General features: G+C 42.7%; 1 long non-coding RNA gene across 1 annotated transcript in view; it reads left to right on the top strand.

The window, feature by feature from the left end:
• Positions 1 to 6,113: 6,113 nt before the first annotated feature.
• The window catches only part of LOC148146875 (uncharacterized), a 46,358-nt gene continuing 39,028 nt past the window's right edge, over positions 6,114 to 13,443 (top strand). Inside the window, exons 1-2 of the long non-coding RNA XR_015760144.1 lie at positions 6,114 to 6,213; positions 9,779 to 9,826. This is a non-coding gene — a long non-coding RNA (uncharacterized LOC148146875). The remainder of the gene's footprint in view (positions 6,214 to 9,778; positions 9,827 to 13,443) is intronic.

A 13,443-nucleotide genomic window follows, 5' to 3' on the forward strand; every position in this document is an offset into this window, starting at 1 on the left:
AATAAAGGGATCTGGGGACAACATCATGAGTATGTAGAACAGCTGATAGTGAATCCATGGATAACAAGGAGTCAGAGTACTTCTTCCACCATTCCATCTCAAAGGTGTGACAGTGTCGAAAGGGAAGGTATATACAGGAGGATGAACTCCAGGGACTACACATCCCTGCAGAAAAAGCAACAGAGGATGGATAATACATGGGCAAATGAATAACTGGGAAGGAGATAGACAGAGAGGAGGCTGGAAGAACACAACAAGCCAGGCAGCATCAGGGGGGTGGAGAAGTCAATGTTTCGAGTGTAACCCTTCTTCAGGACCCGGGGTGGGTGTGGGGGAGCTGCAGATAGAGTGGATGGCCAGGGCAGGGCAGTGAAGTGGGGAATAGGTGAGGACAGGCAGAAGGTATGACCTGGTTGATCAGTGGGAGGAATGAATCCGGTTGGTGGCAGGGGACAGTGGAAGGGAGTCGGGGGCTGGGAAGGGAGGTTATTTGAAATTGAAGAACTCAATGATTGGTGCGCTGGGCTGTAGGCTGCCCAGACGGAAGATGAGGTGTTGTTCCTCCAATGTGTGGTGTGGTTTGTTGTGGCAATGGAGGAGACCAAGGATGCTCATATTGGAAAGAGAGTGGTTAAGGAATCGAAATGGATAGTGACTGGGAGGTCCGGTCAGCCCTTGCAGACCTGGCTGAGATGCTCGACGAATCGTTCCATAAGTTTATGTTCGGTCTCCCCAATGTAGAGAAGACCACATTGGGAGCACCCGATGGAAGAGAGGCAGATGAACCTCTGTCTCACCTGGAAGAACAGTTTGGGGCCCTGGATGGAAGTGAGGGGTGTGGCGTACTGGCAGGTTTTGCATCTTTTCCAGTTGCAGGGGAAGGTACCTGGGGGTTTTGGGGATTTTCGGTAGGAGGAGTGAAGCAAACCAAGGACTGTTAAAGGGAACGGTCCTTGTGGAAGGCAGAGAGGGCTGGGGAGGGGAAGATGTTCTTTGTGGTGGGGTCAAGTTGGAGTTGGCAAAAGTGTTTAAGGATGATGCGTTGGAAGCAGAGACTGGTGGGGTGGTATATGAGGACAAGGGGATTCTGTCTTTATTGTGTTTGGAGGGGTGGGTTTTAGAGCAGGGGAATGGGGAATGGAGGGGGTGCGAAGGGAGGAAAAGCGCATTATTCAAAATAGGTGGACATCTGGGATGCTCGTGAGTGGAATGTCTCCTCATCCAAGCATATGCAGCGGAGGCGGAGAAATTGGGAGAAGGGGATGGAGTTCTTGCAGAATACTGGCTGGGAGGAGGTGTAGTCCAGGTAGTTATGGGAGTCTGTGAGTTTGTAGTAAACATCTGTCTGGGGACTGTTGCTGGAGATGGAAATGGTGAGGACAAGAAAGGGACGGGAGGTGTCCGAGATGGACCAAGTGAATTTGAGGGCGGGTGGATGTTGTGAGCAAAGTCAATGAACTGCTCCAGTTCAGCCTGGGAGCAGGACGCTGCACTGATGCAGTCATCAATGTAACGGCAGAAGAGTTAGGACGGCAGTCCCCATACAGACGTTTATTACTGTGCTGTGTTTACATCTCTAAGGAGATAGACTGGTGCAGTCTACAAGGAGTGAGTACACAGGAGGGTGGGTACACCATCGGAGGTGATTCTGGAGTTGGATACACCAATTGAAGCTATGCAGGAGGAAAGATACATGGGAAGATAGGCAGTGGATTGTGTGCACAGGATGGAGGATACGTGGGAGGGCAAATACTTTGGAAGGAAGATAAGCAAGAGGAAGGATATGTTGGAGGTGTACAAAGTTAAAAATCACACAACACCAGGTTATAGTCCGACAGGTTTATTTGGAAGCACTAACTTCACAATTTAAAAGTGAGAAGCATCCAAGTAAATGTCAAGATTGTTAATCATTAATTTTATTAACTGAAAGACGATATATGTACCCCTGGACCATTGCCTAAAATATATTTTGCTGCTTTGAGGTTTTAGTGAAACTTATGAATGACACATAATGGTTTAACTTGTCTCATATTTCAAAGTGGAGCTCCTGTACACCCAGTACATTAATTCCCATAGATTATTATTTTTATTTTCCTTTGGGGCCCTGTTGGACAATAGCCTGGCGTTGTGTGATTTTTAACTTTGTACACCTCAGTCCAACACCGGCTCCTCCAAATTATGTTGGAGAGGATATTGTTCCAAACACACTAGCCACTTCCTCAGAGTGATGCAGGACCTGTGAATTTATAAAGCTCATTTGTAGCCGGCTTTTAATTTTTGCATATTTCAATTTAAAAATAACCAGCAGCACAGCTTTATGTTTTAAACAAGATAAAAGCTCAGTTTGTTATGCAACGAGTGCTGAAAGTTATAAACAGTGCTAAAGTAATTAGCTAAAGTATAGATACAAAGATTTCAAGCACAAACATTGCAGGCTTGGGTTGCTTGAATTTTCTTTTCAAAAGTAAATTTGTGACTTGAAGTAGTTGTGATGACTTCTGTAATTGAATAGTATAAGCCTGGTTTTGTGTGATCAACTCAGTCCATCCCAGTCCAACAGCGGCACCTCCAAATCGTAATCGAATAGTCAGGGTTTGCCTTTGTGGGTGGACTCAGTCGGTTCAATAGCTTCAGAGAGTCAATGAAGGAACATTTTCTTTACTGGTTCTGCTGGCACAATACTGTACTTGAAATCTACCTGGAATCTTACTTATTGGAACAGGAGTTTTCTGAGGACCCTTTTCACAGCAACTCCTGGTGAAAGAGAGCAATCCTAACTCTCAGCTATGTTCACAGCTAGTTCAGCTGAAACAGGTGCCCGGATCACCTGACATGATCTCCTGAGATTTCTGCATGAAATGAATGCTCACAGCCTGTCTTAAGTAAATAAATCACAAATATTTGCTATCCTGGAAGAAAATAAAAATAGTAATCCATGGGAATTAATGAACTGGGTGTACAGGAGCTCCACTTTGAAATATGAGACAAGTTAGACCATTATGTGTCATTCACAAGTTTCACTAAACCCTCAAAGTAGCAAAATATATTAGGCAATGTGTAGTTTAGCCCTGGGGTACATGCACATTATATTATCTTTCCTTTGATGTCATTAACGATTAACAATTTTGACATTTGGATGGTTCTCATTTTTAAGTTGTGAAGTCAAGCTAGTCACACCTACTGAGGACCCATTGTCAAGGAGTTTTTCTTTATCCTCTAAAACATTTCATTGACTTTCAAACGTCATCTTGTGAATTCTTCCTGTGGTAAATGCAGCCTCATCCCAATAGTAACTGAAATCCACAAAGGTAATCATGTGACTTCTGGGAAACGTTTGGTAAGATCATCACAAACTCCCTGCAATGTGGAAACAGACCATTTGGCTCAACAAGCCCACCCAGACCCATTCCCCTACCCTATATATACCCATGACCTACACATCCCTGAACACTATGGGCAATTCACCTCACCTGCACATCTTTGGATTGTAGGAGGAAACCCACGCAGACACGGGGAGAATGTGCAAACTCTATCAGTCTTTTGAGGATGGAATTGAATCTGGGTCCCTGGTGTTATGAGGCAGCAGTGCTAACCATTGAGCCACCATGCCACCCATCAAGATGTTTTGTCCGTTTTAAGGACAGATTGGTTTTCTTTACAAAGTATATGTTAATTTCACAATTTAGTGGAAGGAGGGTGCACACACAGGAGGAAACACTAAAGCCACCTATAAACTGAGCCTATATATGGGAGAGGGGTTATGTGGGAAGAAGGAGACATGATGGAAATACTTGGGAGATTACAAATGGTGTGAATGTTGGATCGTTTGTTAATTTTAAAACTGAGGTGGTCACATTTTTGTTGAGCAAAGGTATTGACAGATATAAGCCAGAGGCAGGTAAATGAAGTTAGGCCACAAATCAGCCATGATTTCATTTAATGGCAGGATAGAGTCAAGGGGCTGAATGGCCTACTCCGGTTCCTATGTTCGTAGCTCAGTATGTAGGTGGCTTATTTGGTTGATGAGTCATGGATTGATTTATGTGGTCTGTTTTGACAACGTTCAAGAACCAGTTGAGCTCCTTCTTACAAAATTAAAAAGATTGAGAGTACTTTGTAAAATTGATGCAGAACGAATAATGATATTGCAGTAAAAGAAAGCAGAGAACTGGAGATTTGAAACAGAAATTGCTGAAGACACTCAACAGGTCTGGCAGAATCTATGGGAAGAAAGCAGAGTTAACATTTTGAGACATCAGGACATCAGGACAGTTAGTAGCTGCAAAAAAGTGGTATTTATGCTGAAGCTAAAGTGGGTGAATGGGTAGGCAGGGGAAGTGAGCAGATAGGTAGAGATTGAACCCAGAATGAGAGCTATCTAAAAGAGATTGGTAAATAAGGAGACTATGGATAGGAGGCCAGGACAAACGAAAAGCTAAACAAGAAGTAAGAGTGAGAAAATGGGTTAGCTGTGAATGGGTTAGTAATCCATATAATGTGATAATGGGCCTAGCAGTACATGGGAACGGGTAACTGTGGTAAAAGCAACCTTCACTCGATCTAATCCACTGTATTCACCGTTCACAATGTGGTCCTCTCTACACTGGGGAGACAAAACACAGACTGGGTGATCATTTTGCAGAATATCTACATTCTGACTGTAAAAATGACCCCGAGCTTGCAGTTGTCTGCTGCTTCAACACACCACCATGTTCTTGTGCCAATGTTTCTGTCACTGGCCTGCTGTAGTGTTCCAGTGAGCCTCAGCACAAGCTCGAAGAACAACATCTCATTTTGCACTTGGGAACCCTACAGCCTGCAGGCCTCAGCATCACACTCGGTAACTTCAGAGCTGGATTCCATCCTCCCATGTTTCAGATCCATCACACACCTGCTCCTGTTAAGACACGCATTGCAAACTGTAGATGAGTGTGTCTGTGATGGTCAGTTTAGATATAAAGGGAGGAGACTTGATGAGGTGAATAGTCACCGTCTGGTGGATTGTAAGTAGTAGGGGGCTGATTATACAGCTTTGGCTGACCCCAGCTTGGGTTTTGAAGGTATCCATTCCATGCCTCCCACTGAACACAGTTGTGATCATATCATCATGAAGCAATTGAAGGATGGCAATGAAGTTTCTAAGACATTCACATATTCAGGGCATAATCCACAGAATCTGGATTGACCGAGTCATTTGGTTGGGAGGTTGATGAGTGGAATGAACAGTTCCTAGCATTGTTCTCAATATTTAATGTGGGACAAAGATGGTGTCAGAGGTTACTGTGGGAGTTTTAAACCCACAGTCTGTCTCTCAGCATTGAGGGGATTTCCTCAGCACTGTGATAGGCAATACGACCTTGGTGGGTAGATTTTAGTGGTGTGCAGTACCATGATTGACCACCATGTCACAGTAGCCTTCTAGCACCTTTGCTGCTGGTGGAACATACAGTTCTACATTGCCTTTTCCTGTCTTTGAGGAACTTTTGTCTGTCACCTCACCCCAACATTGAGGCTATGGCTGGCCCTACCACGAGCAAAGAGCTTCCAATGACAATGCTCACAGAAATATCAGAGCACAGATGCCTTTTCATTGCTTTCAGATGGCAATCCATGGAGGGATCAACTTTAAAAAACTTAATATGAATGCAAGAACTGACAAACGGTCACTGGACCCAAAATGTTAACTCTGATTTCTATCTACAGATGTTACCAGACCTGGTGTTTCACTCACTGTCTGTTTTTGTTTGTGATAAAGAAGTGATTAACTGGAGATTAGCACATTGCTATTTGTAGGAGTTTGCGGGGCACATACAGGCTGCCTAGTTTTCTACACTAGAACAGTTGATTATGCTTCGAAAAATATTTCAATCGCAGTAAAGTACTTTCAAATGCCTAGTGATTGGGGATAAATGCCAGTCTTGCTTCCTTTCTAATTATAGAAACATTGCAGTAACTCATGCAGCATGCAGCACACAATGCCCAGTCAGAGGGTGACAAGGAACAGAGACACAGTGATCCTCTCCTCCCCTCCATGCTGACTGGAGATGATCAGAAAGAAATGCCTGGTCATTTGCTAGCTCTAAAGTCTAGATGCCTGCAGATGTAAGCTTAAAAATGTGTTGCTGGAAAAGCGCAGCAGGTCAGGCAGCATCAAAGGAACAGGAGAATCGACGTTTCGGGCATAAGCCCTTCATCAGGAATGAGCCTGCAGATGTAAGGACAATCTTACTATGTCATGTAGTAATGAGGGGAAGTTACAGTGGGTACTTTTCAAATCTGAATATTTCTTTTAAAATAAATTGCAAAAAGTCCCTTAGTAATTTCACTCCTCTTCAAAATCCCTTGTGTGTTGTTCTGTAGTCTGACTCCTTCAGTGCAATATTTACCTTGGCATTGACTTTATTTTCAGCACAATTACCTCATCAGAATGTATACGTTAGACAGGGAACATTACCGAGGTGAAAGTGAGGACTGCAGATGCTGGAGATTAGAGTCAAGAGTGTGGTCCTGGAAAAGCACAGCAGGTCAGACAGCATCCGAGGAGCAGGAAAATCGACATTTCGGGTAAAAGCCCTTTTTCAGGAATGAAGCTGGGAGTCTTGGGGGTGGAGAGATAAGGATGGGGAGTGGGGCTGTGGGGAAGGTAGCTGAGAGTGCAGTAGGTGGATGGAGGTGGGGGTAATGGTGATGGGTCAGAGAGGTGGATGGAGCGATAGGTGGGAAGGAAGATGGACAGGTAGGACAGGTCATGGGGGTGGTGTTGAGCTGGAAGGTTGGAATTGGAGTAAGGTGGGGGGAGGGGAAATGAAGAAACTGGTGAAATCCACACTGATGCCATGAGATTGGAGGGTCCCAAGGTGGAAGATGAGGTGTTCTTCCTCCAGGCATCGGGTGATAAGGGAGTGGCAATAGAGGAGGCCCATGACCTGCAGGTCCTTGGCGGAGTGGGAGGGGGAGTTGAAGTCTTCAGCCACAGGGTGGTGGGGTTGGTTGGTGCGGGTGTCCCGGAGATGTTCTCTGAAGCACTCTGCGAGTTGACGTCCTGTCTCTCCAATGCAGAGGAGACCTCATCGGGAGCAACGGATACAATACATGACATGTGTAGAAGTGCAGGTGAAACTTTGATGGATTTGGAAGACTCCTTTGGAACCTTGGATGGAGGTGAGGGGGGAGGTGTGGGCACAGGTTTTGCAATTCCTGTGGTGGCAGGAGAAGGTGCCAGGACGGGAGGAGAGGGTGGGTTGTTAGGGGGCATGGACCTGATGAGGTAGTCGTGAAGGTAACTGTCTTTACAGAAAGCAGATAGGGCTGGGGAGGAAAATATATCTCTGGTGGTGGGACCTGTTTGTAGGTGGCGGAAATGGTGGAGGGAGTGTTACCTGAATGTTCACCAATCAAACTCAATAGTGACAACTGTTCTAAATTCTGCTAAGAATACAAATCATCCAGTTTTAGATCTCAAGGTTGTGAAAGACGCTATATAAATGCAAATCTCACAGGTTTTTGCCTTTCGCTATCATCCTTTTGTCAGTTAATCAGTCTCGTTTTCACCTCAACACAGACCTTCCCTTTTGTTCTGCTTCCCACCTTAGCCCCTTTCCTGGATTCTGTGTTTGCTTTAAATTTGTTTCATCTCTGACTGTTCCCAGTCCTGATAAAAGGTTGCAGATCTGAAACGTTAGCTCTGTTTTTAATCCATAGATGGTGCCAGGCCCTCTGAGCATTTCCAGTGTTTCCTGTTTTAACCTATTTCTCTAATCAATCTGTTCAGAAACATTGTTACACACCTCTGGAGCAGGTGGGATCTGAACCCAGACCTCCTGATCCAACTGTAGGGACGATTCCACTGCTACAGTTTTAATTTGAAATATATCAATGGACAGAGCTGACTCAGAATATCAGTTGATTGCTTTGTTAAAAGTGCCCACATCCTCTATCTCTGAGCTCTGCTGTGTTCTTGCCGTGAGATCACAGAGCACAAAACATTGATGATAGTGCTACATATGAGATTGCAAAGTAAATCGACCTCACAGCTGCATTTTGGAATTTGGTATTTAAGTTCCCTGCATTAGGTTAATTTATAGCATCTTGCAAATATTAATATTCTTGTAGAACACAAAAAGAGGAGCTTTCGTGTGATTAAGATAGTCATTGTTACAGGTAAAAGAAGCTAAATGCCAGATCAGGAGATCTTTGAAAAAAGAACTTCTCCCAGTTACTATTCCAGTGGCTGATCCTTATTATATTGCATATCTAGCAATAGGTATTGAATGACATTCTAGTGAGAGCTAGTGCTTAAATGAATTCTCGCTCTTGTCCTCAGATGTAATGTCATCCTTCTGAAGGTGACTGAATCATGCTTGGCATCAGTCTAAATGCAAGTGATGTTTGTGATTTATGTCCCAGTATCATTGAAGAAAGCTTTTTTTGTGCTGGGTCCAAATGTGAAAATACCGTCCTGATATAAGAGCACAAATTCCATCACCACCACCTTACCTTAACATTACATCCCTAAATTTTAAAAGGAAAGCATTGCCCCAATCACAGATTTAGGAGGTTAGTTGGATTGTGCACTCAAGATGTCCAGTTTGAGGTTTAAACCCACGACTTTCTGGTTCAAGAGTGAGAGTGCGTCCCCACTGAGCCACAGCTGAAATCTATGTTCACACCAGAGCTGAAGGTCATCTCCTATCTCACAGATCCACACTCATGAGCAAGGAATGCCATTCCCTGTAATGAAGTGCATGGAGTCCACCAAGCACTTTGCTAAATTAAGGGCCACTGGAGATCTGCTGGTAAAGATTAAAATTGCTATTGCATGCATTTTCTGGCTGAGAAATAATATTATAAAGAACGGGAGAACCTCTCCAGGAGTGCAAAACGCCAGATCCAGAATTACCGCAGCATCGTATCAGACTTTTGTTTGGCAGCAGTGTGGGAGGAAATTCACCAACTGCAACTGTTCAAGACGACATTCTATTACCAATGCCTTCAGGGCAACTAGGGTTGAGCAATAAATGTCAGCCTTGCTAGTGATGCCTGCATCCTGAGAAACAGTTTTAAAAGCAAATTGGGACCAGGAATTTCCAGAGGACAAACTCTTACTGATGAATATCAATCCAAGGATGTGAGGTTCTGAGTTCATTGATTGACGTTTGAAGCTGAGGAAGAATGACACTTGTTTAGTTGCTTAAAGTGATAAGAGCAGCCGAAATGTTAAATGGAGAGAAATTATTTTCTCTGGCAATAATATTTGGAGCGTGGCTGCACGATATTCATCTGAGAGAGCAGCTTTACAAGTCTCGGCAGTGGGTAACTGCAGCTTTGAACTCCAAAAGGTCGAGATTCAGTTGGAAGTTTCAGTTGAAGTTGTGGTCCAATCAATGGTGGTCTCATTAAATGACAGAACAGGCTGAATGACCTCTGTCCATTCCTGTGTTGCTTCAGTTGTTGTTCCTGTTGTTGTTTTATGGCAAGAACTGGTGTTCCCATTTTCCACTGTGCTGCCTGCACCCTTACTGTTTCCACATGATTCGTATACTTTACAGAAAGTGCCTCCACTGTTGTAGTAACAAAGTTGGTTATTTAGAAGAATTCTCAGAATCCAAGGGAAGTGCTCCTCAATAGAAAATGCAAAGCGTTTGGCTATTGGGTGTTTCACAAATAAGGCTGGGGAAAAGCATCATTCATACCCTTGTTAAAGGAAATTATGTGTGAAATGAACTGTTATAATACCATAGGAATTATTTTTAACCCATATTCCTCTTTGATTTTACAGACGAGAAAGCTGGAGATGGAACACTGTGCAGAACATGAGATTGACAAGGTAAAATGGCACTTACCTCAGATCACTCACTAAACATTTTAAAGGAGCTCTCAATACACTTAAAGTTAGGGTTAGAGTGAGATCCTGTTGCCACTTAATAGATTGCAATTAATTTCCCTGCATTGGAGTAATTTATAATAGTTTGCATATATTAACATTTTTGCTAAGAGAGGAGCCTGCTGCATGATCAAGGTAGTCCTGATGAAGGGTCCTGCCGGAATGGTTGACTCTCCAGATCCTTGGATGCTGCCTGACCTGCTGTACTTTTCCAACACCACACTTTATCGACTCTGACTCTCCAGCATCTACAGTCCTCACTATCTCATACTGTCATAATTAGTCACCAATACAGGCAAGATTAGAATGGTGCTGGAAAAGCACAGCAGGTCAGGCAGCATCCGAGGAGCAGGAAAATCGATGTTTCGGGCAAAAGCCCTTCATTTATCCAAAATGTCGATTTTCCTGCTCCTTGGATACTGCCTGACCTGCTGTACTTTTCCAGCGCCACTCTAGTCTTGACTCTAATCTCCGGAATCTGCACTGCTCACTTCCACCATTACAGGCAAGACAACCTAAATATCAGACGAGGAGGTCTTTTGAAAGAAGGACTTCTTCCAATTAGTATTTCAGTTATTGATCCTTATTATATTGCATATCTAGTATTAAGTATTGAATAGCATTCTACTTGTGAGAGCTAGTGCTCAAATGAATTCACACTCTAGTCCTCAGATATAATGCCATCCTTCTGAAGCTGCATTTTGTGTGTCATCAATCTAAATACAAGTGACATTTGTGATTTAGGTCTTTGCACCATTGAAGAAAACTTGTTGGTGAGGATTACATATGAAAATGCTGTTCTGATGTAACAGCACAATTTCCATGATCATTATCTTGCCTTAACATTGTATCCCTAAATTTTAAAAGGAAAGGATTGCCAATGATTGTCCATGAAACAAAATTCTAACCACACTGTGCTGAACATTTCCAAATTAATTGTCTTCATTTCGTGTGGCACATGTTTCTACTTCTAGAAATCCCCACCCATCGTGGGGATTCTAACCACACTGTGCTGAACTTTTCCAAATTCATTGTAAATATTTCCTGTGGCAAATATTACTACTTCTAGAAATCCCCTGGTCTCTGTCTCAAAATAATCAATCAGAGTTTGAAAATGCTCAGTTCTCTTTTACAGAGAGATTTGAATGAGAGCACAGCTCACTAATTAACTGCGCTGAACAAAGTTTAGCATTCCTTTCCAGGAAATCAGAATTCAGAGAGAGAATTAGGGCACGTGTACTTAAACACATCATGTTTCAAAGGTCTTGACTTACATCAGCTGCTAATCATTGACAGTGATTATGATGGGGAAGAAATGATCTGCAAACTCATATTTCAGGCAGATGAAGTGTTATCATTTTAATCCAAAGTTTTCACCAGGGGACTATCCCAGTTCTGGTCATAGCAGCAGTACTCACATCCTATAAAGGGAATTGTGTGTTCAAACTGAAATCTTAGCAGGACTTATACACTTAATGTTAAGGTCCTAGGAAGTGTTGCTGAACAAAGAGACCTTGGAGTGCAGGTTCATAGCACGTTGAAATTAGAGTCACAGGTAGACAGGACAGTGAAGAGGCATTTGTTATGCTTTCCTTTATTGGTCAGAGTATTGAGTACAGGAGTTGGGAGGTCATGTTGCGGCTGTACAGGACATTGGTTGGGCCACTGTTGGAAAATTGCGTGCAATTTTGGTCTCCTTCCTATTGGAAGGATGTTGTGAAACTTGAAAGGGTTTAGAAAAGAATTACAAGGATGTTGCCAGGGTTGGAGGATTTGAGCTATAGGAAGAGGTTGAATAGACTAGTGCTGTTTTCTCTGGAGCATCAGAGGCTGAGGGGTGACCTTACAGAGGTTTATAAAATTATGAGGGGCAAGGATAGGTAAATAGACAAAGTCTTTTCCCAGGGATGGGCAAGTCCAGAACTAGAGGGCACAGGTTTGGGGTGAGAGGGCAAAGATATAAAAGAGACCTAATAGGCAACCTTTTCATGCAGAGGATGGTATGTATATGGAATAAGCTGCCAGAGGAAGTGGTGGAGGCTAGTACAATTGCAACATTTAAAAGGCATCTGGATGGGTGTATGAATAGGAAGGGTTTGGAGGGATGTGGGCCGGGTGCTGGCAGGTGGGACTACATTGGGTTGGGATATCTGGTCGGCATGGGCAAGTTGGACTGAAGGGTCTGTTTCTGTCCTGTACATCTCAATGACTCTATGACTCTGTATGAAAATAATGATCACCCTAATCAGTAAGTAACTCCTTTGCACACCATTTCAGACTGAAGCAGGAAACATTTCAGAAACAGAAACTGCTGGAGAAACACAGCAGGTCTGGCAGCAGGGTTAATGTTTTGAGTCCAGTGACACAACTTCAGAGCTCATTTTGGGAAATATTTCGGCCAGATGTTTCCAGGTAAAAATCCCCCTGGACCAACAGCACAGGGTTAATCAGTTTACGTTTTTGTAAGTTTGTATTGTGAAGTAAAACTAAATTAAGGAAATAGCAATTTCCAAACATTTATGTAAGTTTATTTCCTTCCACATTCCTTCTGACTTAACTGAAATTATGATGTTAATGTGATTTATATTGGTGCTAAGGTTCTAGGAAGTAGGTTGTTTGTTTAAATCCATCTAGTCGAACTCATTTACCTGCATTAAACCTCAGACCTTCGAGCAAAACATGCTTCATTTCACTCTGACTTCGGGAAGTCGCATGTAAACTTGGAGTCAAAACAAATAAATTCACAAAAGAAGTAAACTCAAACAGTTTATTGATGTTTTTCACATCAGAAGGTCCCACCTCTGAATGTGTGTTTTTGGGAAAAGGGTAAAATGGGTGAAATGAATGACTGAAATATTGGGGATTTGGTGCATTCCAATGTACCTAATAAGTTCAATCACAGATATCTAGTTAACAAGTTCATTTATTCATCAAAAAAACAAAATGTACTCTGCCACTCATTCACAATTTAGATGGCTGATTTTGATGAAGTCTTATGTGCTATAAGGATCTCTGAACCAAACAGCAGAATATAATGTACACAAAAGTGCCTTCTCATGGTAAATTTAAACCATTGCCATCAGTACACACTCTGCTGCTTGGATTGTCCATTTCCAGAGAGTTTACGATAAACCATCTTACTTTGTGATGTTAATACCAAAGTAGGTTGATTCAATAATACAAACCTCTCTAGACCCAAGTCCATGATTCCATTTCCTCAATACTAATGGCAAATTTTAACTTTAGCATAGATTGGGAGTGGCAGTCAAGCACCTGTCAGAAAAGTGTGAATTTCTGGAGTAGTTTCGTACAGCAATGTTTCCTGGTTGCAACAAGGAAGCATATTGGATTTAGTAATGAATAATACTCCAGTAACCTAACTGTGCACAAACATTTATCAAATAAAGATCATAACATGATCAAGTTCAATGCAGCAGTTGAAAGCAAAATGCATGAATCAGCGACTCAAATGATAGATTTTGATAAAGCCAACTTTAACGAGATGAGGCAGAGACTATCCACATTAAACTGGGAGACTCTGCTAATGGGTAAAACAACTG

Source organism: Chiloscyllium plagiosum, unplaced genomic scaffold (assembly GCF_037043375.1).
Source record: "Chiloscyllium plagiosum isolate Xiang-an unplaced genomic scaffold, Cpla_swu_hap1 HiC_scaffold_18, whole genome shotgun sequence".
Lineage (NCBI taxonomy): Eukaryota > Metazoa > Chordata > Chondrichthyes > Orectolobiformes > Hemiscylliidae > Chiloscyllium > Chiloscyllium plagiosum.